Source organism: Nylanderia fulva, unplaced genomic scaffold (assembly GCF_048542155.1).
Source record: "Nylanderia fulva isolate GAGA-0341 unplaced genomic scaffold, ASM4854215v1 Scaffold41, whole genome shotgun sequence".
NCBI lineage: Eukaryota > Metazoa > Arthropoda > Insecta > Hymenoptera > Formicidae > Nylanderia > Nylanderia fulva.
Window position 1 is genome coordinate 646823 of NW_028190488.1, and position 22922 is coordinate 669744.

The following is a 22922-nucleotide window of genomic DNA, read 5'->3' on the forward strand; positions in this document are numbered from 1 at the left end:
TTTCATATCATATAATATAAACGAGGCATAGAGAAAAATAGTATTACACGCAGACACACAAACGCACATATTCATTAAATAAAAGTTTCATACTTTAGATCGTGCAGGCGAAATATCCTCGGCTTCAGCTGATGGTTCGGCCATGACGTCAAAGATCGAAACAATCGCAAAAATGGCAACCAATAAAAATAGATATATTTGGGTATTCATCGTTGCAGACTTATGAAGAACTAATCCAAAATTTTCTGATAATATGTCTTTATACAAGTATGGCTAGCGATTCAATTTATATAGCAAAAACATCGTGATCTAGACGTCATAAATATTATCTAATCAAAACAATTCCTCACATTTATTAAAATTGAATATTATTTCAGCGTTACTTTCTGAAAGCTTAAAATAAAATCGAGTTTATTATTGTACATAAAATTCCTCAAAAGAAATAATACGGTAGATTAATGTTATTTGAATATTGCATTTACTTTATTTATAGTCACATTTAAAAGATTGTGCAAAAATATTTTATTTTTGAGACATAAAAAATAAAAATAAATTAATACAATTGTCGCTCGTATATTGAAAACAAAGTGATAAATATAAGGCCAACTTATCGAGCTGAATATTCGAGATGTTCAGTCAACTACCATTTATTACATGTATAAATTATAAAACTACAGTCATTATATTAAAACTAACGCAAATTACAATCATTCTATAAACGTTTCGACCGCACGCGGTCTTCTTCAGTATAATTATTGAAATATAAATTCTTACAATTCACATAATATCGAAATTTAATTATAGTTATTCAGAATCAAGAGTTTTTGAGTAATTAACGCGTGTTTCAATCCGTCCTGTCCAACAATGTTCGCCTCGATATGATCCCTGATTTTGTTCAGATCTCGGATAGTTTCATCGTTAATATGCGAGAAATTAACCCGTTCCGTAGGCGCTGCGATTTATAAAAAATTACCGATCAACGCATGTCCAAATTATAATATGTATCCCCTACAATTGGTAGTATGCTTACCTATCATCGTTCTTCTTGATAATTTTGCTACTTATTAACAGTTATTAAGGATGACACATAACAAACCAACAATACAGAAAGACAGCTCATTTTAAACTCTACTTGATCGGAGAGCGTGCGTGTTTATATATGATCTAATATCTATGTTTTACTCGTTAATGTCCTATTTGTCCTATTATTATTTCTTGTTCGCTAATATATCCAAAATATCAAAATACGACTCGCTAAGTAACTCAGTATCTTTGTTTAAATTTAGTCCATTTTTTTGTTCCTTGATATGTAGCATCTCAGAAATGAGTCTTTTATAATAATTATTTTCGTTGTCCATGATCTTAACATTGTCCCAATTAAAAGTATGATGTTCATTTATTATGTGTTCAGAAATTACTGAATGTTTCGTTGAGTCCAACCTAATATTATTTTTATGTTCTTTTATTCGCGTCTGCAATTGCCTCTTTGTTTGGCCTACATAAGATGCATTACAATTATTGCAACTGATCTTATAAACCACATTCGAATTGCATGGATGTTTATAAGATCAGTTGCAATAATTGTAATGCATCTTATGTAGGCCAAACAAAGAGGCAATTGCAGACGCGAATAAAAGAACATAAAAATAATATTAGGTTGGACTCAACGAAACATTCAGTAATTTCTGAACACATAATAAATGAACATCATACTTTTAATTGGGACAATGTTAAGATCATGGACAACGAAAATAATTATTATAAAAGACTCATTTCTGAGATGCTACATATCAAGGAACAAAAAAATGGACTAAATTTAAACAAAGATACTGAGTTACTTAGCGAGTCGTATTTTGATATTTTGGATATATTAGCGAACAAGAAATAATAATAGGACAAATAGGACATTAACGAGTAAAACATAGATATTAGATCATATATAAACACGCACGCTCTCCGATCAAGTAGAGTTTAAAATGAGCTGTCTTTCTGTATTGTTGGTTTGTTATGTGTCATCCTTAATAACTGTTAATAAGTAGCAAAATTATCAAGAAGAACGATGATAGGTAAGCATACTACCAATTGTAGGGGATACATATTATAATTTGGACATGCGTTGATCGGTAATTTTTATAAATCGCAGCGCCTACGGAACGGGTTAATTTCTCGCATATTAACGATGAAACTATCCGAGATCTGAACAAAATCAGGGATCATATCGAGGCGAACATTGTTGGACAGGACGGATTGAAACACGCGTTAATTACTCAAAAACTCTTGATTCTGAATAACTATAATTAAATTTCGATATTATGTGAATTGTAAGAATTTATATTTCAATAATTATACTGAAGAAGACCGCGTGCGGTCGAAACGTTTATAGAATGATTGTAATTTGCGTTAGTTTTAATATAATGACTGTAGTTTTATAATTTATACATGTAATAAATGGTAGTTGACTGAACATCTCGAATATTCAGCTCGATAAGTTGGCCTTATATTTATCACTTTATAAAAAATAAAGTTAATTTTACACATTTTTGAATTCTAGATAAAAATTATTCTTTAATAAAAAAATATAATAAAAAGATTGCAATATGTCACGTAATAAGGAAATAATATGCGCGATATAATGTGTGTGTGTACAGGATAACTTGTATCCACCGAATCACTGACTTGACAATAAGATTTCCGACGTCATTTGGAAGCAATTTTTCCTTAGTTAAAATGGGGTATAATAATTTTCAAGTTATAAACAATTGAAAATAAAGGGTTTTCCGCAAACTCTCTAAGCCTTGTGGAAATAAAATATTAGCAAAACTCCATTTTTTAGTTAATTTTAGGTAGAATTTACTTTAATAGAATTTTAGTTCAAAACTTAATTACAAATAAGATACATAATATGGCAAAAATTGAAAACATGCAAAAAAATTATGATTTTTTTTGACTTTTTCACTGACGAATCACGAAATTATATATACATGAGTGTTTAAACTTATCTTGCGGAAAATAAGTTTTTAGTAAAATTTAATTTAAAAATTATATCAACGATAAAATCATTTCTCGCATAAAGTGAAGTATATTGAATATCAATATGTCATGTTTACTGCGATTGCGTCTCTTGCATTATTGTTCGCTCAATTACTTATGAATATAATTTGCATTTTTATTTATTTAGATATTTACTGTTCTAGCATTAGCTTCAATTTTCCTGCTTTTCCAAGATCAATTTCAATACAATGAACAAATTGGCTGAAAATGTATATATAATGCATAGCGAATCAAAATTGTTTTTCTTGATAACTCGTACATTTCATCATTATTTATACACAAAAAAAATTATTACCGGTATGCAATAAATAAATTATCAAGATTTGTAAAATTATAAATGTTATGTCTATAATCAATAAATAATATAATAATTATAAGTATAAAAATATTATTATAAGATAATAAGGAAAAACGTGCTACAAAAATTGAAAAAAAAATATATATATGCAGCAGATTTTTTATTTAATTATTTTTAAATACAAATTTCAACAAACTGTTTAAATAAGTCTAATACTTCCAAATTATCATCATTCATGTTGGAATCTATTTGCAGGAAATATGAAAGTGAGTTATGATCTTTTTAGCTTGTACATATGCATATTCTTATAAATTAGTTTTCCATTGGCAATGAAATATAAACGAATATCATATTGATCATATTTCCATTCCAATATTTTGCGCAAAATTTATATAAAAAATAAAAATCTGACGCGTCTACATCGCATTATGTGCATGGAATGACATTGTGATGATTAAATATAAGGCAAATGAGATCTGATCTTTTATTTAATTGTGATCTATGAAAATAAAAAATTATGCTATCATTTCCGTAATTGCTTATAATTGATTGTTTAAGAACAAAAGTGCTAACACAATTGTCTGTTTTTTTCTGCCTGTAACATTAAATTTTAGTAGACTTTTTACAATTTAGTAAATAATAGCATACATTCATATCTACTATGTTTTAAAATTTTTGTTTGCAATATAAATAAAATTGCTAATTTTTTATTTCTGCAAAATAAAAATTCTATTACAGAAAGTTAATTGAAAACTTTAAATATTTTTTATCTCGTAATTTATTAAATTTAAAAGGTACACACATCATTTATCTACATTGCGCTGGAACACTTGTATTGCATGCTAAGAGATGTTAGAAGTAGAAAAATAATGTGTGTACATTTTATATATTTAATACATTACAAAATGAAAATTATTCAAAGTTTTTAGTTGACTTTCGCGAATAATTTACGTTATTATTATTAACATCTAAATAATGTTACGATAAACAACAATTTAAATAAATTTTTGCGATTATTTGATAACAAGAAATTAATATTAATCATATCAAGAAAACATATTTGCACAACATGAATATTTATTAATACAAAATATATTTTGATATAATAATAATAAAATACAAATATAATTGCATATTATATTTTATATAATTTTGACATCAAGAATATTACATCGTGTTTTTCTATATACTATATGTAGATATCATTATTAAATAATATTCGTAATTATTGAAAATACTGTTGAATATATTATGTCACAATTACTTAAGAATAATTTTTATGCTAATAGCTCATCCTAAATGCATTTTAATTTAAAATATTATAATCCAGTTTGTAGTTCAATTAATCCCGCTAGCGGAGCAGGAAGAAAACTGAGTAAGTACGTAATAATATGATTAATGATACTCTTTACAATTATATAAAGTATCTTATTAAATATTCTTAGCGGATCTAGAAAAAGAGAAAGGAAAAAAGTAAAAATGTTTTTTGAAAATGTGAAATTTATCCTAAATGACCCCCTATTGGGTCAAGAAGCAAAGATAGTAAAAAAATAAAAATACTCCTCGAAAATGCAAGAAATCTCCCAAGTAATGGCTCAAGAAAGAAAGAGAATAAAAAAGTAATCATATTACTATTTTGCGAAAGTCTATGAGATCAAAATCTGGTGTATCTATATCTCATTGCGTATATAAAATGACATTATGACAATTAAATTTAATTCAGATAAGACCTTCTACTAAACTTGATAAAATTATATACATGTTTTGCTGCTTTTACTCAGTAGGCAAAGAAAAATATTTGTGATTACTTCCGCAGATTCTTCATATTTGATCACATTTAACGACGAAAAATGAGTGCTAATAATTATCTGTTCTATGTACTTATAACGTCAAATTTAATTCATAGACTTCGTAAAATTTTGTATAGATAATCCTATACACATATAGTCTTATTACGTTTCAGTATAAAGTATCATTGTAATAAATCGTCATTAAAACTTATGCAATATAAATGACATTAATAAAATTTATTTCTGCGAATTATACAATTGTGATTTTTCTTCTATTTCTAATTGCAAAAATAATAAATTATGCTATAAAAATATTTTAACTTTATATTCGTTGAATAGCAAGGAGTTAACATATGAATCATAATAGATACTTTTGCAGCATATTTATTTCAACACAATATATATTTTAGTACAAGATAATAAAATAATAATTACAGAATTACAATATATATAATTCCGATACGAAAAATATTATTTTGTGCAATTTTTGACAATAATATAGACATTATCATAGAATATTTGTAATAATTGACAATTTTGCTAAATATATAGTGTTATAATTAATTACATATGGATTTTTGATAGCCTAAATCATTTTAAGTGTATTGTAGTTTAAAGGCCTATAATAGGTTTAATAAGCCTTCTAGAAGTTCCAAAACAAGACCCCTCTGAAATATAAAAAGAATATATAAATTTCATTTTCACATACACGGATAACTTTGTTTCATTATTATACAGCATGTACAAAAGGTGTAATATATATTACAAATATTTATAACATTATAATATACATGTATTTATTGCATACAATATATATTTTATTACCGACATATTATAAAGTAATTTTTTACATAGGGGACTACTTATTTAAAAACAAGTAAATTTATTCTTAACATTTTACATAATAATCTTATTTGTGTGTATATATATGTGTATATATATGTAGGGTGTTTCGGGGTTAAATAGCTAAACTTAAAATACGAATTTAGGATCTTAGAACAAATAAATGTTTTATATAGAAGTTTGCTCGCAAACACTTCCTTGAAGATATATTGGCTTTTGAAATTTTGAACTTTAGGAATGAATAATATTAAAATAATTTAGATTTATTCTCTTTATGGCTTTACAGTAATCAATTTAATGTAATTATTAAATATTTTGTCATATATTATGTCAGTCAGCTACTCGTTCTGTTACTGAGAGATGCAATGCTTTTCTCCGCGGTAGAGGTCATCATTTTGAACAAAATATATAATAATTACATTAAATTGGTTCCTGTAAAGCAATAAAGAAGATACATTTAAATTATTTCGATATTATTCATTTCTATAGTTCAAAATTTTAAAAGTCAATATCTCTTCAAGGAAGCGTTTTGCGAGCAAACTTTTATATAAAATATTTTTTGGTTCTGAGATCCTAAATTCGTATTTTAAGTTTGGCTATTTAACCTGAAAACACTTTGTATATATATATATATATATATATATATATATATATATATATATAATACAAAATGTTAAAAAATTAAACTCACAAACTTTTCAAAGATAAAAAAGACTTCAAAATAAATATTTCTGTTGATGCTAATTTTCTCTACAACGTTTAGTTTTAATACTATATGATATGAGATATGAGTTTGTGACTTTCAGTTTGTCACCTTTGTATTGAAGTTAATAGAAGAATTTTTGAACATATACTAAGAAAGAATAAATTATTTTTATATATTTGTACCGTGTTTTGTGTTCAAGATTAAAATACAATTTAATTTTTCCACTTATATGTTTATTTATTCTTTAAGTTGCAAACTTTTTTTTCATATCATATAATATAAAAGAGGCATAGAGAAAAATAGTATTACACACAGACACACACACACACATATTCATTAAATAAAAGTTTCGTACTTTAGATCGTGAAAGCGGAACAAACTCGGCTTCAGCTGATGGTTTGGCCATGACGTCAAAGATCGAAACCATCGCAAAAATGGCAACTAACAAAAATAAATATATTTGGGTATTCATCGTCGTAGACTTAAGAAGGACTAATCCAAAATTTTTAATTCTGATAATATGTCTTCATACAAGCTCATGTCTAGTCATTCTATTTATATAGCAAAAAAATCGTGACATCATAAATATTATTTATAATTCAGAAAATTCTAACATTTATTAAACTTTTATTAAACTTTTATACTTTAAATTTTATTTGCACATTATTTTTTAAAATTAAAGATAAAGAAGAGTTTACTGTTGAATATAAAATTGATTAAAGGAAATAAACGTGATGATTTAGTGATATACTTGAGAATTATGTATTTTTTATGCATTTTGCACATTTAAAACGTCGAGTGAAAAATCATAATTTTATTTGATGTGCGTGTGTGTGTGTGTGTGTGAGAACTGGCTTATTCTACTAGCTTATTCTGAATTATTATTAGTATTTATTCTAAATTTTTATCTAAATTTGAGATAAGAAATTGTTTTATAGAAAATACAATAAAACATTAAAAATATTAAAAACATTAAAAGTATTTTGCATCAAAAACTTTGTAATGTGACGCATACGATATTAAAATGTTGATATAAATTACACACGCATAGTACACTTTCTTTTTCTTCCTTTTTTTTTCTCTTTGGTATATAATAAGAGAGTGTATACACGTATATTTTCTTATACGTATATTTACTTATATAAATTCTTATGTTATATATAAATAATTATTTTCTTGCATATAAATATCTTTTTTATAAAACATTGTAAATATTTTAGGTAAAAATAAAAAAATACAATTAAAATAAAAATAACATCAAAATAAAGAAAGACTAAATATTAATTATGTCACATATTTATAGTAATAATATATATATAATTATTTTGCAGCCGATTATTGAATTTTTATTTTTATATATATAATTAATATATACATATAATATCTTTTCCCTGAGACAAATCTTTATTATATGAATCTAATATATTTGCTCTCTTTCGGTTTGCTGATCATTTGTCAATGGGGAACGAATTATTTGCGCGATATCGAAGTAGATATAATAGCGTTCCTTTTGAAACTTTTAGCGCTAAACGTATATTTTGTCTTTGTTGCACATCGAATATCAAACGAAAATAAAACGACGCGTTTAACGCTAAAAACATCAAGAGGAACGCAGCCAATGAAACATGGTACTACATGAAAAATTTTTAACAACATCGTAAGCTCATGACTACTTAAAAAAGAAGTTTGTTCTGTTAATAATAAGTTTTAGTAAGAGATTTAATAAAAATAATTTTCTTTAGTAATGTAATGATAATGTTATATTTATATACCATCTTTCTCATGCGTCATAATGTTAATTTATAAATTCAACCATTTTTCAAGATATTAATATATACATTTATAATAAGTGTAAAAGAAGAAATACAAAAAGATATAGCTCATTTATATATATATATATATATATATATATATATATATATATGGTATAATTAATTATGGCACATGTTTACATATATTGGGACTTCTTTTTTGCATTGTGTTCGCCCATTTACTATGAGCTTAACTTGCGTTTTGAAAAATTTGTTAACTCAAGTATTCAAAATCCGTAGACTTTTCTTTCCTACTTTCCGCTACCTTCTGAAACTTCATTTTAATTGAATAGTTTTAATAAAACGAGCACAGTTGCTAAAAAATATATAATACATTATAAATCGAAAATTGTTTTCTTTTCTGTTACTCGCGTTTCCATAATCTATCGATCGATATTTGCACAAAATATATAACATTGTTATAGATTATGCCAAAAATATATTACAGAATATATTTGTTATATTGGAAAGTTGTCTCTACAATTAATAATTATTATTAATGATCGATAATCACAAGTTTAAAATATATTATTATAAATTAATAAACAAGTATGTATATATTGTAAAACATAAAATATTTAAAATATGCTTATACATACGTAGATTGTGTGTTTAGTTGAAAGTATAGATTTATTTTAATACTTTTTATAAATAAATGTGATGTTTAAGTTCAAAAAGTCGTTATAAATGTTAAAAATTATTTAAGTTGTGTTTTATTATTATTATTATTATTATCTTTTTAGAAAAATTGTAACATTATTAGGCTATTTTGTAACGATAGTGTGCTTAATCTTAGATGCAGCGACATAGAATATTTGATTTCTCGTTCTACACCTATATTAAACTTAAAGAGATGCCGTTGTTTTCAATGATGTATTCAACAAATCAATTCAATGCGGAATTCAACATCTTCTTTACACGATAAATAGACATTTATGACTTACATATGTCATCTAATATATTTTTAATTCATTTAACTGCTCAGCCGTTTATCCGTTTATGTATGGTTTATGTATTTTATTTTTTTGCATTATGCGCTGAAGAAAGCTCAAAAATGTGCCAAAATGTCCGCAGATAAAAGTATGTATATGTAGTTTTATATTAAAATTGATGAATTTACTTTTTATTTTTTATTTTATGAATACTGCGCCTTTTAATTACTGCGACAGAACTCTCATAGCTAAATCGTATTGAGATTGTCTTTTGGAAAATTATTTATGCGGAATATGTAATCGTTTACAGTATTTTTAACTTTTATTTCTATAAGTTGAATTTTTCCTAGGATAGGAATATTTATATCATATGAAGTAATTATATTACTATTTTGCGAAAGTCTATGAGATCAAAATCTGGTGTATCTATATCTCATTGCGTATATAAAATGACATTATGACAATTAAATTTAATTTAGATAAGACCTTCTACTAAACTTGATAAAATTATATATGTGTTTTGCTGCTTTTACTCAATAGGCAAAGAAAAATATTTGTGATTACTTCCGCAGATTCTTCATATTTGATCACATTTAACGACGAAAAATGAGTGCTAATAATTATCTGTTCTATGTACTTATAACGTCAAATTTAATTCATAGACTTCGTAAAATTTCGTATAGATAATCCTATACACATATAGTCTTATTACGTTTCAGTATAAAGTATCATTGTAATAAAACGTCATTAAAATTTATGCAATATATAAATAACATTAATAAAATTTATTTCTGCGAATTATACAATTGTGATTTTTTTTCTATTTCTAACTGCAAAAATAATAAATTAGGCTATAAAAATATTTTAACTTTATAATTGTTGAATAGCAAGGAGTTAACATATCAACCATAATACATACTTTTGCAGCATATTTATTTCAACACAATATATATTTTAGTACAAGATAATAAAATAATAATTACAGAATTACAATATATATAATTCCGAAACGAAAAATATTATTTTGTGCAATTTTTGACAATAATATAGACATTATCATAGAATATTTGTAATAATTGACAATTTTGCTAAATATATAGTGTTATAATTAATTACATATGGATTTTTGATAGCCTAAATCATCTTAAGTGTATTGTAGTTTAAAGGCCTAATAGGCCTAATACTTTTTCTAGAATTCCATGTATAATTTCCACAATAACACTCAAAAGATCCCTCTGAAATATAAAAAGAATATATAAATTTTATTTTTACATACACATATAACTTGTTTCATTATTATACAGCATGTACAAAAGATGTAATATATATTACAAATATATATTTATAACATTACAATATACATGTATTTATTGCATACAATATATATTTTATTACCGACATTTTATAAAGTAATTTTTTACATAGAGGACTACTTATTTAAAAACAAGTAAATTTATTCTTAATATTTTACATAATAATCTTATTTGTGTGTATATATATGTATATATATATATATACATATATATATATATATATATATGTAGGGTGTTTCGAAGTTAAATAGCTAAACTTAAAATTCGAATTTAGGATCTTAGAACAAAAAAATGTTTTATATAGAAGTTTGCTCGCAAACGCTTCCTTGAAGATATATTGACTTTTGAAATTTTGAACTATAGAAATGAATAATATCGAAATAATTTAGATTTATTTTCTTTATGGCTTTACAGTAATCAATTTAATGTAATTATTAAATATTTTGTCATATATTATGTCAATCAGCTACTCGTTCTGTTACTGAGAGGTGCAATGCTTTTCTCCGCGGTGGAGGTCATCATTTTGAACAAAATATTTAATAATTACATTAAATTGATTCCTGTAAAGCAATAAAGAAAATAAATCTAAATTATTTCGATATTATTCATTTCTATAGTTCAAAATTTTAAAAGTCATTATCTCTTCAAGGAAGCGTTTGCGAGCAAACTTTTATATAAAATATTTTTTGGTTCTGAGATCCTAAATTCGTATTTTAAGTTTGGCTATTTAACCTGGAAACACTCTGTATATATATATATATATATAATACAAAATGTTAAAAAATTAAACTCACAAACTTTTCAAAGATAAAAAAAACTTCAAAATAAATATTTTTGTTGATACTAATTTTCTCTACAACGTTTAGTTTTAATACTACATGATATGAGATATGAGTTTGTGACTTTCAGTTTGTCACCTTTGTATTGAAGTTAATAGAAGAATTTTTGAACATATACTAAGAAAGAATAAATTATTTTTATATATTTGTACCGTGTTTTGTGTTCAAGATTAAAATACAATTTAATTTTTCCACTTATATGTTTATTTATTCTTTAAGTTGCAAACTTTTTTTTCATATCATATAATATAAAAGAGGCATAGAGAAAAATAGTATTACACACAGACACACACACACACATATTCATTAAATAAAAGTTTCATACTTTAGATCGTGAAAGCGAAACAAGCTCGGCTTCAGCTGATGGTTCGGCCATGACGTCAAAGATCGAAACAATCGCAAAAATGGCAACCAATAAAAATAGATATATTTGGGTATTCATCGTTGCAGACTTATGAAGAACTAATCCAAAATTTTCTGATAATATGTCTTTATACAAGTATGGCTAGCGATTCAATTTATATAGCAAAAACATCGTGATCTGGACGTCATAAATATTATCTAATCAAAACAATTCCTCACATTTATTAAAATTGAATATTATTTCAGCGTTACTTTCTGAAAGCTTAAAATAAAATCGAGTTTATTATTGTACATAAAATTTCTCAAAAGAAATAATACGGTAGATTAATGTTATTTGAATATTGCATTTACTTTATTTATAGTCACATTTAAAAGATTGAGCAAAAAATATTTTATTTTTGAGACATAAAAAATAAAGTTAATTTTACACATTTTTGAATTCTAGATAAAAATTATTCTTTAATAAAAAAATATAATAAAAAGATTGCAATATGTCACGTAATAAGGAAATAATATGCGCGATATAATATGTGTGTGTACAGGATAACTTGTATCCACCGAATCACTGACTTGACAGTAAGATTTCCGACGTCATTTGGAAGCAATTTTTCTTTAGTTAAAATGGGGTATAATAATTTTCAAGTTATAAACAATTGAAAATAAAGGGTTTTCCGCAAACTCTCTAAGCCTTGTGGAAATAAAATATTAGCAAAACTCCATTTTTTAGTTAATTTTAGGTAGAATTTACTTTAATAGAATTTTAGTTCAAAACTTAATTACAAATAAGATACATAATATGGCAAAAATTGAAAACATGCAAAACAATTATGATTTTTTTTGACTTTTTCACTGACGAATCACGAAATTATATATACATGAGTGTTTAAACTTATCTTGCGGAAAATAAGTTTTTAGTAAAATTTAATTTAAAAATTATATCAACGATAAAATCATTTCTCGCATAAAGTGAAGTATATTGAATATCAATATGTCATGTTTACTGCGATTGCGTCTCTTGCATTATTGTTCGCTCAATTACTTATGAATATAATTTGCATTTTTATTTATTTAGATATTTACTGTTCTAGCATTAGCTTCAATTTTCCTGCTTTTCCAAGATCAATTTCAATACGATGAACAAATTGGCTGAAAATGTATATATAATGCATAGCGAATCAAAAATTGTTTTTCTTGATAACTCGTACATTTCATCATTATTTATACACAAAAAAAATTATTACCGGTATGCAATAAATAAATTATCAAGATTTGTAAAATTATAAATGTTATGTCTATAATCAATAAATAATATAATAATTATAAGTATAAAAATATTATTATAAGATAATAAGGAAAAACGTGCTACAAAAATTGAAAAAAAAATATATATATGCAGCAGATTTTTTATTTAATTATTTTTAAATACAAATTTCAACAAACTGTTTAAATAAGTCTAATACTTCCAAATTATCATCATTCATGTTGGAATCTATTTGCAGGAAATATGAAAGTGAGTTATGATCTTTTTAGCTTGTACATATGCATATTCTTATAAATTAGTTTTCCATTGGCAATGAAATATAAACGAATATCATATTGATCATATTTCCATTCCAATATTTTGCGCAAAATTTATATAAAAAATAAAAATCTGACGCGTCTACATCGCATTATGTGCATGGAATGACATTGTGATGATTAAATATAAGGCAAATGAGATCTGATCTTTTATTTAATTGTGATCTATGAAAATAAAAAATTATGCTATCATTTCCGTAATTGCTTATAATTGATTGTTTAAGAACAAAAGTGCTAACACAATTGTCTGTTTTTTTCTGCCTGTAACATTAAATTTTAGTAGACTTTTTACAATTTAGTAAATAATAGCATACATTCATATCTACTATGTTTTAAAATTTTTGTTTGCAATATAAATAAAATTGCTAATTTTTTATTTCTGCAAAATAAAAATTCTATTACAGAAAGTTAATTGAAAACTTTAAATATTTTTTATCTCGTAATTTATTAAATTTAAAAGGTACACACATCATTTATCTACATTGCGCTGGAACACTTGTATTGCATGCTAAGAGATGTTAGAAGTAGAAAAATAATGTGTGTACATTTTATATACTTAATACATTACAAAATGAAAATTATTCAAAGTTTTTAGTTGACTTTTGCGAATAATTTACGTTATTATTATTAACATCTAAATAATGTTACGATAAACAACAATTTAAATAAATTTTTGCGATTATTTGATAACAAGAAATTAATATTAATCATATCAAGAAAACATATTTGCACAACATGAATATTTATTAATACAAAATATATTTTGATATAATAATAATAAAATACAAATATAATTGCATATTATATTTTATATAATTTTGACATCAAGAATATTACATCGTGTTTTTCTAATTACTATATGTAGATATCATTATCAAATAATATTCGTAATTATTGAAAATTCTGTTGAATATATTATGTCACAATTACTTAAGAATAATTTTTATCCTAATAGCTCATCCTAAATGCATTTTAATTTAAAATATTATAATCCAGTTTGTAGTTCAATTAATCCCGCTAGCGGAGCAGGAAGAAAACTGAGTAAGTATGTAATAATATGATTAATGATACTCTTTACAATTATATGAAGTATCTTTTTAAATATTCTTAGCGGTTCAAGAAAAAGAGAAAGGAAAAAAGTAAAAATGTTTTTTGAAAATGTGAAATTTATCCTAAATAAGGTCCCTATTGGGTCAAGAAGCAAAGATAGTAAAAAAATAAAAATACTCCTCGAAAATGCAAGAAATCTCCCAAGTAATGGCTCAAGAAAGAAAGAGAATAAAAAAGTAAAAACACATCTCTGAAATGCAAGAAAATAAATAAAATTTTATTTTTTATTTTATTTGTTTACATATATTAATATGTATAATAAACATTGCGATTTTATATACTGTATATAATTATTAAAACTCTGTATACATATAAAATAATTTTTCAAATTTTAAAGAATTCTCTACTCACAAGTAAATGAAAAACTTATTGTTAATGTTCTGTACTGTTTCTATAAATTATTTTATACATATATAATACATGATACAGTTATTGTACATATAATTTTGGACAAAAGCAATATCAAAGAAAATATGTATAACATATATTTTTTATAATATTATATAAACATATGTGTAGAAATATAATAATTATTTGTAATGAGAAATTACATTATGAAAATAATGAAAATTAATAATTATATGTTACAAATATAAATATACTAATAAATTAAATAAATAAAATAATATATTAAATAGAAGTTTTATACCTTAGAGCGTGAGAGCGAATCAGTGTTCGCTTCAGCTAATGGATTAGCTATAACATCGAAAGTTAAAACAACCGTAAAAACGGTAACTATTATAAGTAGATATATTATGATATTCATTGCTGCAAACTTGTATGAAGAACAATTCAAAATTTTTTATTCTAGTACCGTATCTTCATAATGCGTTTATTTATATAACAAAAAGTCGTGACCTGGACATCAAAACATTATTTAAACATTATCTAATCTGGCAAATTCCTACATTTTATTAAGACTTTATCAAAATTTATTACATTTATTTTATTATTACTTTATTTATAAATTTTATTACTTAATTTTTTAAAACTCAAGATAAATAAACTTTATTATTAAATATAAAATTTTTTGAAAAAAATAAATATGATGTTTTAAGATTATTTGAACAATACATTTTTGCCTATAATTATTTATGAGATTGTGCAAAAAATTTTTTATTTTATATATAATAAATATTTTTATATTTTGTATAAAGTTTTTATTTCTTTTAAGATAGGGTTTTATATAAGAAGTAAAATGACTTAACACACATTACAATACTTAAAATAACTTGATATTACAATCTTTTAAATAATCTGAATTCGATATAAAAAATTGTTTAACAGAAAAAAACAATAAAATTATTATATAAAATTCGCAATGTGGTGTGTAAAAGATTATACATGTGCATACAATATAGTTTCTCCTTTCCTTTTTCTAATGTTATTTTTTATTATGTTGTTTATGTTATGTTTTTTTAATATTATACTTATACACACGCAATATATATATTAAAATGTGATTATATATACACAGGTTGTTCTAAAATTAATAGCAAACTTTTAATAACAGATTCCTGGTATCATTTGGAGACGATTTTTTCTCAACAAAAATGTCGAGACATCAATAATTTTCGAGTTATAAGCGATTAAAAATAAGGAGTTTTTCGCAAACTAAGTCTTGTGGAAAAATAAAATATTAACAAAATCACATTCTTTTATTACTTTTATGTAGAGTTTACTTTAATAGAATTTTAATTTAAGGTTTAATTACAAAGATACATAATGGCAAAAATTGGGAACATGCAAAAAATTATAGTCTCTCTCGACATTTTCGCTGAGAAAAAATCGTTTCCAAATGATCCCAGGGATCTGCCACTAAAAGGTTTGCTATTAATTTTGGGACACCCTGTATATATATATATATATTCAAACTTATTAATATAAAATATACTTTACAGATAAATAACAAAATTATTGTAACAATGAGCATTAATTGCAAACAATAAAGCGAGATTGTATTCGCGTCTTACGCGAGCATCTTTCTATAACTCATAGACCTTTCTATAACTCAAAGAATTGTTTTTTTTTAATATGGACAGCTATTTATAATACAATTTATTAACTTTACACGCGCGTGCGTCTAAAATTGTATCCATCAGTATTAGTTGTTTTTTATGCATGATCAAACTATATGTAGTTAATTATTGATTTCATTATACCAAATAACCATTATTTAATTAATGCATTTAATATATATATATATATTTATATATATATATATGTATGTATATACATATATGTGTATATATACATATATACATATATAAAACTAATGCAAAAACATATTTATTAAATATAAATTTAAAGTGTAAAACAGGCAATAAGAGCCAAATCGTGGATGACAGTGCGTTATCCCAACGAAACTAAATTTTTTTCGTTAGAATTAAATACCTGTGCACAAGGCACCAAATTTTACTTGGTCACGCGGCCAAGATTTAAAATTGAAATAATCTCTACAAGAGATTTAATTTCATACATCCCCTGTTCCCTCCTAAGGAAATAAATGCGAGAGAAAAATATAGATCCGAAAGTCGCTGAATCGGGAATATTTATTAAATAATAGATCTTTTCGGTAGAGAATACATTAATACTAATATACATCTCGTATAACAAATAATTAATAAGATTTATATATTATAACGTGACACTATTATAAATGCTACTGGCTGATAACATATAATCTTAATGTATGACATATCATAATCATAATCTTAATATATATCTTAATCTTAATATATTTATATATATACAATAGTATATATAATACGTAATACAATGTGTCTTGTAAAAACCGAATCAACATTTAAGGATAGATTCCTGGGATCATTTTTTAGACAATTTTTTCTCTGATAATGAAATAAAATTATCTGAAGGAAAATGTCGAGGAAGACCATTATTTTTTGCACATTCCCATTTTTTTACCATCATATATTTTTTGTAACTAAGCCTAAAATTAAAAATCTTATTAAAGTAAACTTTGTTTGAAAATAATTGAAAAATGTGGTTTTGTTAATATTTTATTTCTACAAGGTTTACAATTAGTTTGCGAAAAATCCTTTATTTTCAATCGCTTATAACACGAAAATTATTCGTACTTCTATATAGATATTTTTGCTGAAGAAAAAATACATTAATAATGGATGTTAATGACAAATTGCACAACATGCATATATTGTAAAACTTACAACGAATTGAAAATATACATATATATGTAGATTCTATGTTTATTTGAAAGTATTTTATTTATTAATTTTCTTAAATAAATCCTGATATTTTAGAACAAAAATTTATCGTTAAAAATGTTGGAAATTATTTATGCGGATTCATGTAATCGACCTATAATATTTTTAACTTGTATTCTTTCTCTTTCCCTCTTTCTCTCTCTTCCGTACAGATTGGATTCTTCCTTACAATTAGATAAAAACGTAAAATATTATATCGTATGTTATGTGAAAATAACTATACTACTAACACAATAACAATTACCATACAAAATCAACTAAACTCTAACAGTGCTTAAGCTCGTATGTAAAAAAACACAATGATAAATTATTAAATATTATTAGGCCCTGTGTAACGAGCACAAAAAATTTTTATTAATTCTAAGAAAAAAAAAATATTTTTTAAATTTGACAAAACCAAACGTTTCGAACTGTACTAGGTTTTCTTCAGTGCGCAGTAATCGTTATGATAATTAAATAAATATAAAAATAAAAATTCTAATACTAAGTCGCTATATAATGTCAAGTAAATTAAAAACTGATGTCAAGATTAAAAGGCGAAATACATTGACATTAAATTTAAATCATCAAGCATAGCTCGACACAAACAGTCCACACTGAGTGCAAAATCATATAACTAATCCAGTTAATCTATATTATTTTAAAATTATTATTAATAACTCAGAGTTATGAATAGATGTTTCATAACATCTTAAAAAACTTGGGGAGAATGGACAAGTTTCATTGCCGGACTAACAGCCATTCGCCGATCAACGAAGAGCGGTTGGTTTAGAGCAATTTCGAAGCGCCACTCTGAGTTATTAATAATAATTTTAAAATAATATAGATTAACTGGATTAGTTATATGATTTTGCACTCAGTGTGAACTGTTCGTGTCGAGCTATGCTTGATGATTTAAATTTAATGTCAATGTATTTCGCCTTTTAATCTTAACATCAGTTTTTAATTTACTTGACATTATATAGCGACTTAGTATTAGAATTTTTATTTTTATATTTATTTAATTATCATAACGATTACTGCGCACTGAAGAAGACCTAGTACAGGTCGAAACGTTTGGTTTTGTCAAATTAAAAAAAATTTTTTTCTAAGAATTAATAAAAATTTTTTGTGCTCGTTACACAGGGCCTAATAATATTTAATAATTTATCATTGTATACTACTAACATTTTGCGAAATTCTATGCGACCAAAATCTGGCGCATCTACATCGCATTATGCGCATGAAATGACATTACGACGATTAAATTTAGGATGGACTTTCCATTAAACTTATGAAATGATATAACACTTTACTTATGCTTTGCTTTTATTCAATTGACGAAAGAAAATATCTGCAATTGCATTTAAAAATTGAGATTTGGTTGTTCGACAAACGACAAATGCTTACAGTTGTTTATTTTATATGTCTGTGACGTTAAATTGTATTGATAGACTTTAAAAATTTCGTATAGCTAATCGCATATACATATACACACGCAGTCTGTTATGTTTCAGTATAAAGCAATTTTGCAATTAAATGTTAAATTAAAATTTATAGTAATATATATAAGATTGATAATTTAATATTTCTGTGAACTGCAATTATAATTTTTGCCGTACTAATATCTTAATAATTTGTGTAATAAAAATACATATAATAAATTTAATTTTGCAATTGCTGGACAACAAGGAATTAGCATATCAATAATAGTAAATCATACTTGTATTGCATATACATTTATTCACACCAGATATATTTTGATATATGATAATAAAGCAATATAATTTTTAACATATTACATTTTATATAATCCCAACACCAAAAATATTATTACGTGCAATTTTTCACGATACATACAAATAATATTGCCATAGAATACTTGTAATAAGAATTCTGCTAAAATATATATATAGTGCCATAATCAATTAACCATAATCTTTTGATGTCATAAATTATCTTGAGTATATTGTAGTCCAATGTTAAGATGTTTCTACTACTACTCAGAGGTTTTTAACATCATTTCCTAATCCAGTTACACTATAATAAGCTTTGTAATAAACCTGTTACTGGTTTTAATACTCCACTTATTATTTCTTTTAATAAGTCAGGATCTTCTCTCTAAAATACAAAAGAATAGTCAATAAAGTTTAGTTTTTACTTTTTTACACATATACAATATAACTTTGTTTGATATTATACTAACATGTATAAAGATTTATATTGCGATTACAATATATATATATTTATACTAACATGTATAAAGATTTATATTGCGGTTACAATATATATATTTATACTATACATAAATTTTATTTTTGATGCACTACAAAATAACTTTTTACATGCGAATTTTTTATTTCCAAATAAATAATTTTATAAAAGTTGCATGTTAACAAATGTTATAATGTTTCTGTGTATTATTTCATGTACAATATATGCATAATACATACACAATAATTTTCACAAACACACAAAAGAGAACAAATATATAATACTATTTATTTTCTATTTATATATAATATTATACATATAAACAGACGTAAAAGTATATTAATAACTTATAATACAAAATTATCAATTATTAATAAATTAAATGTCTAAATAAAATATTAAAAAATATAAAAAAATATAATTACACACGCTCGCACGCACGCACACACATATGTATATATTATTATATTAAATAAAAATGTTATACCTTAAATCGTGAATCAGGATCCGCTGCTGGTTCAGCCATGACGTCAAAAATCGAAACAATCGCAAAAGTAGCAACTAATAAAAACAAATATGTTTGGGTATTCATTGTTGCAGACTTATGAAAGATTATGCAGGATCCAAAAATTTTGAATTCTAATATCATAGCTGTAGAATGCCTCAATTTATATAGCAAAAAAATCGTACTTTAGACATTATAAACATTATCTAATCCGAAAAATTTTTATTTTTATTAAGACTATTGAATTTTATTTCAACGTTACATTTTAAATTCAAGATAAAGTTGAATTTATTATTATTATTATATATAAAATTGGTTTAAAATAATAATAAACGCGTCGTTTTAGAAATATTTCGATATTGCATTTATTATATATATATACACATATAGTCATTTATGAAAGATCGTGCAAAAAATATTTTATTTTTGAGATATGAAAAGTAAAATAATTTTATACATTACATTATATTATACTCTTGAATTTTAGATAAAAAATTGTTTTCTAAGAGAGAAATATAGTAAAATTATAATAAAAATTTATAACACGCAATAAGGAAATATGATAATTTCCAATATACAAAAAATACACACACACACACATATATATATATATATATTTATATGTTTATTATATATACCTATATGTACATTTATATTTATTATTAAGATATATATACAGAGTGGGGAGAAAGTATGAAAACCCTGAAAAATCTCAAAAAATATAAGTTTAACAGAAAAATGTTTTGTATAAAAGTTGTAAAGCTTAAAACAATCTATTTACTAATCATATCAGTTTGACCTTGAATGACTTTGCCAAGGTCAGAAAAAGGTCATCTTTAATTTTTTAAACGGAAACTAACAATTTTTATTACATATTGTTGTAGCTTATCTCGAGAACTTTCCAAAATTCTATAATAAAGTATTTTTTCATCGAGTATTTTTCAAGTTATAAAGATTTAAAGTTCACAATTTTTTGACAAAATGTAGAATATCTTGTAAGCTATTCAGTTTTTGGTAATCATACCTTAATACTTTTATATACGGAATAATGAGATCAATTAATTGGTGTAAAGAAACACAATTGCTTTCAAAATAGATGTATGTAATTTACAACATATTTTTTTAAAAGCAACTATGTGTTTTGTTTACATTGATTAATTAGTCTCAGTATTCCGTACATAAAAGTATTACGGTATGATTACTGGGAGAACTGAATATTTTACAAGATATTTTACATTTTATGTCAAAAAATGGTTATCTTTAAATCTTTATATAACTCAAAAAGTACTTACCGAAAAAATGTTTTGTTATAAAATTTTAGAAAGCTCTCGGGATAAGCTACAAGAATATGCAATGATAAATAGGTGGTTCCATTTAGGAAATTGAAGATGACCTTGTCCTAACTTTGGGAACATTTAAGATCAAACTGATAGGATTAATGAAAAGATTTCTTTTAAGCCCTATAACTTTTATAGAAAACATTTTTCTGTAAAACTTATATTTTTTTTAATATTTTAAAGTGTCCATACTTTTTCTCCACCCCCCACCCTGTATATATTCTTATGTATACTTTAATAGATAAGTAATATATTAACTGTGTATGTACTAATTTCAAGCATCAAAGCAAAATTTTGCTTACGCCTCGATTATTTTTCTATAATTTGCTGTATTATACAGGATGTCCCATAACGTGATGTCCATATTAAAATTATGTATTATTGGTGTCATTTTAAATAAAAAAATTTGCATTTGATTCGGAAAAAATTGTGACAACATAAGCAATCGTTTTAACAAATTGATTACTGTTATTCTAAGTGAAAACATCGTATAAACACCTTAAAAATTCATTTTACCAGCAATTATGAGCATTTTTTCCAATGAAGAGTATGCCGATATTAACAATAAACTTTAGGTTATATGAGTATTAAGATTTTTTTATTTAGAATGATATCAAGGATACACAATTTGTCGTGTAGACATCAGTGGAACACCTTGGATTTTTTAGTACGTATATACATTTATAATATATATCTATATCCAAATCTATTATATTTAATATCCAAAATAAAATTAATTAATATAGAATGCAGTAAATAAAGCAGATTTTTTGTCTTCTGATGAGATTTATTAATAAATTATATGTATAAATGTCTTAGGCATTTCAGTCTTTGCACCTTCATCAGCTACTATTAAACAATATAGTACACAATAAAAACGTATCATAAAGGTTAGAATTTCATATATAAATAAAATTACATACATGAATCAAGATGAATAGTCTGTTCTTGCGCTATCTTAGCGATATCTACGGATAATCGTAAGCTATCTCTCTCGCAAATGTTGAG

General features: G+C 24.3%; 2 long non-coding RNA genes across 2 annotated transcripts; both read right to left on the reverse strand.

The window, feature by feature from the left end:
* Window positions 1-142: 142 nt before the first annotated feature.
* LOC114943736 (uncharacterized) lies at window positions 143-2060 on the reverse strand. Its single transcript, XR_014925501.1, has 2 exons — window positions 775-2060; window positions 143-393 (listed from the first exon to the last, which is right to left on the reverse strand). It is a non-coding gene; the product is annotated as an uncharacterized LOC114943736 (long non-coding RNA).
* Window positions 2061-5507: 3447 nt separating this feature from the next.
* On the reverse strand, window positions 5508-7273 carry LOC114943833 (uncharacterized). The gene is made up of 2 exons (XR_003822091.2): window positions 7044-7273; window positions 5508-5807 (listed from the first exon to the last, which is right to left on the reverse strand). It is a non-coding gene; the product is annotated as an uncharacterized LOC114943833 (long non-coding RNA).
* Window positions 7274-22922: the final 15649 nt, after the last annotated feature.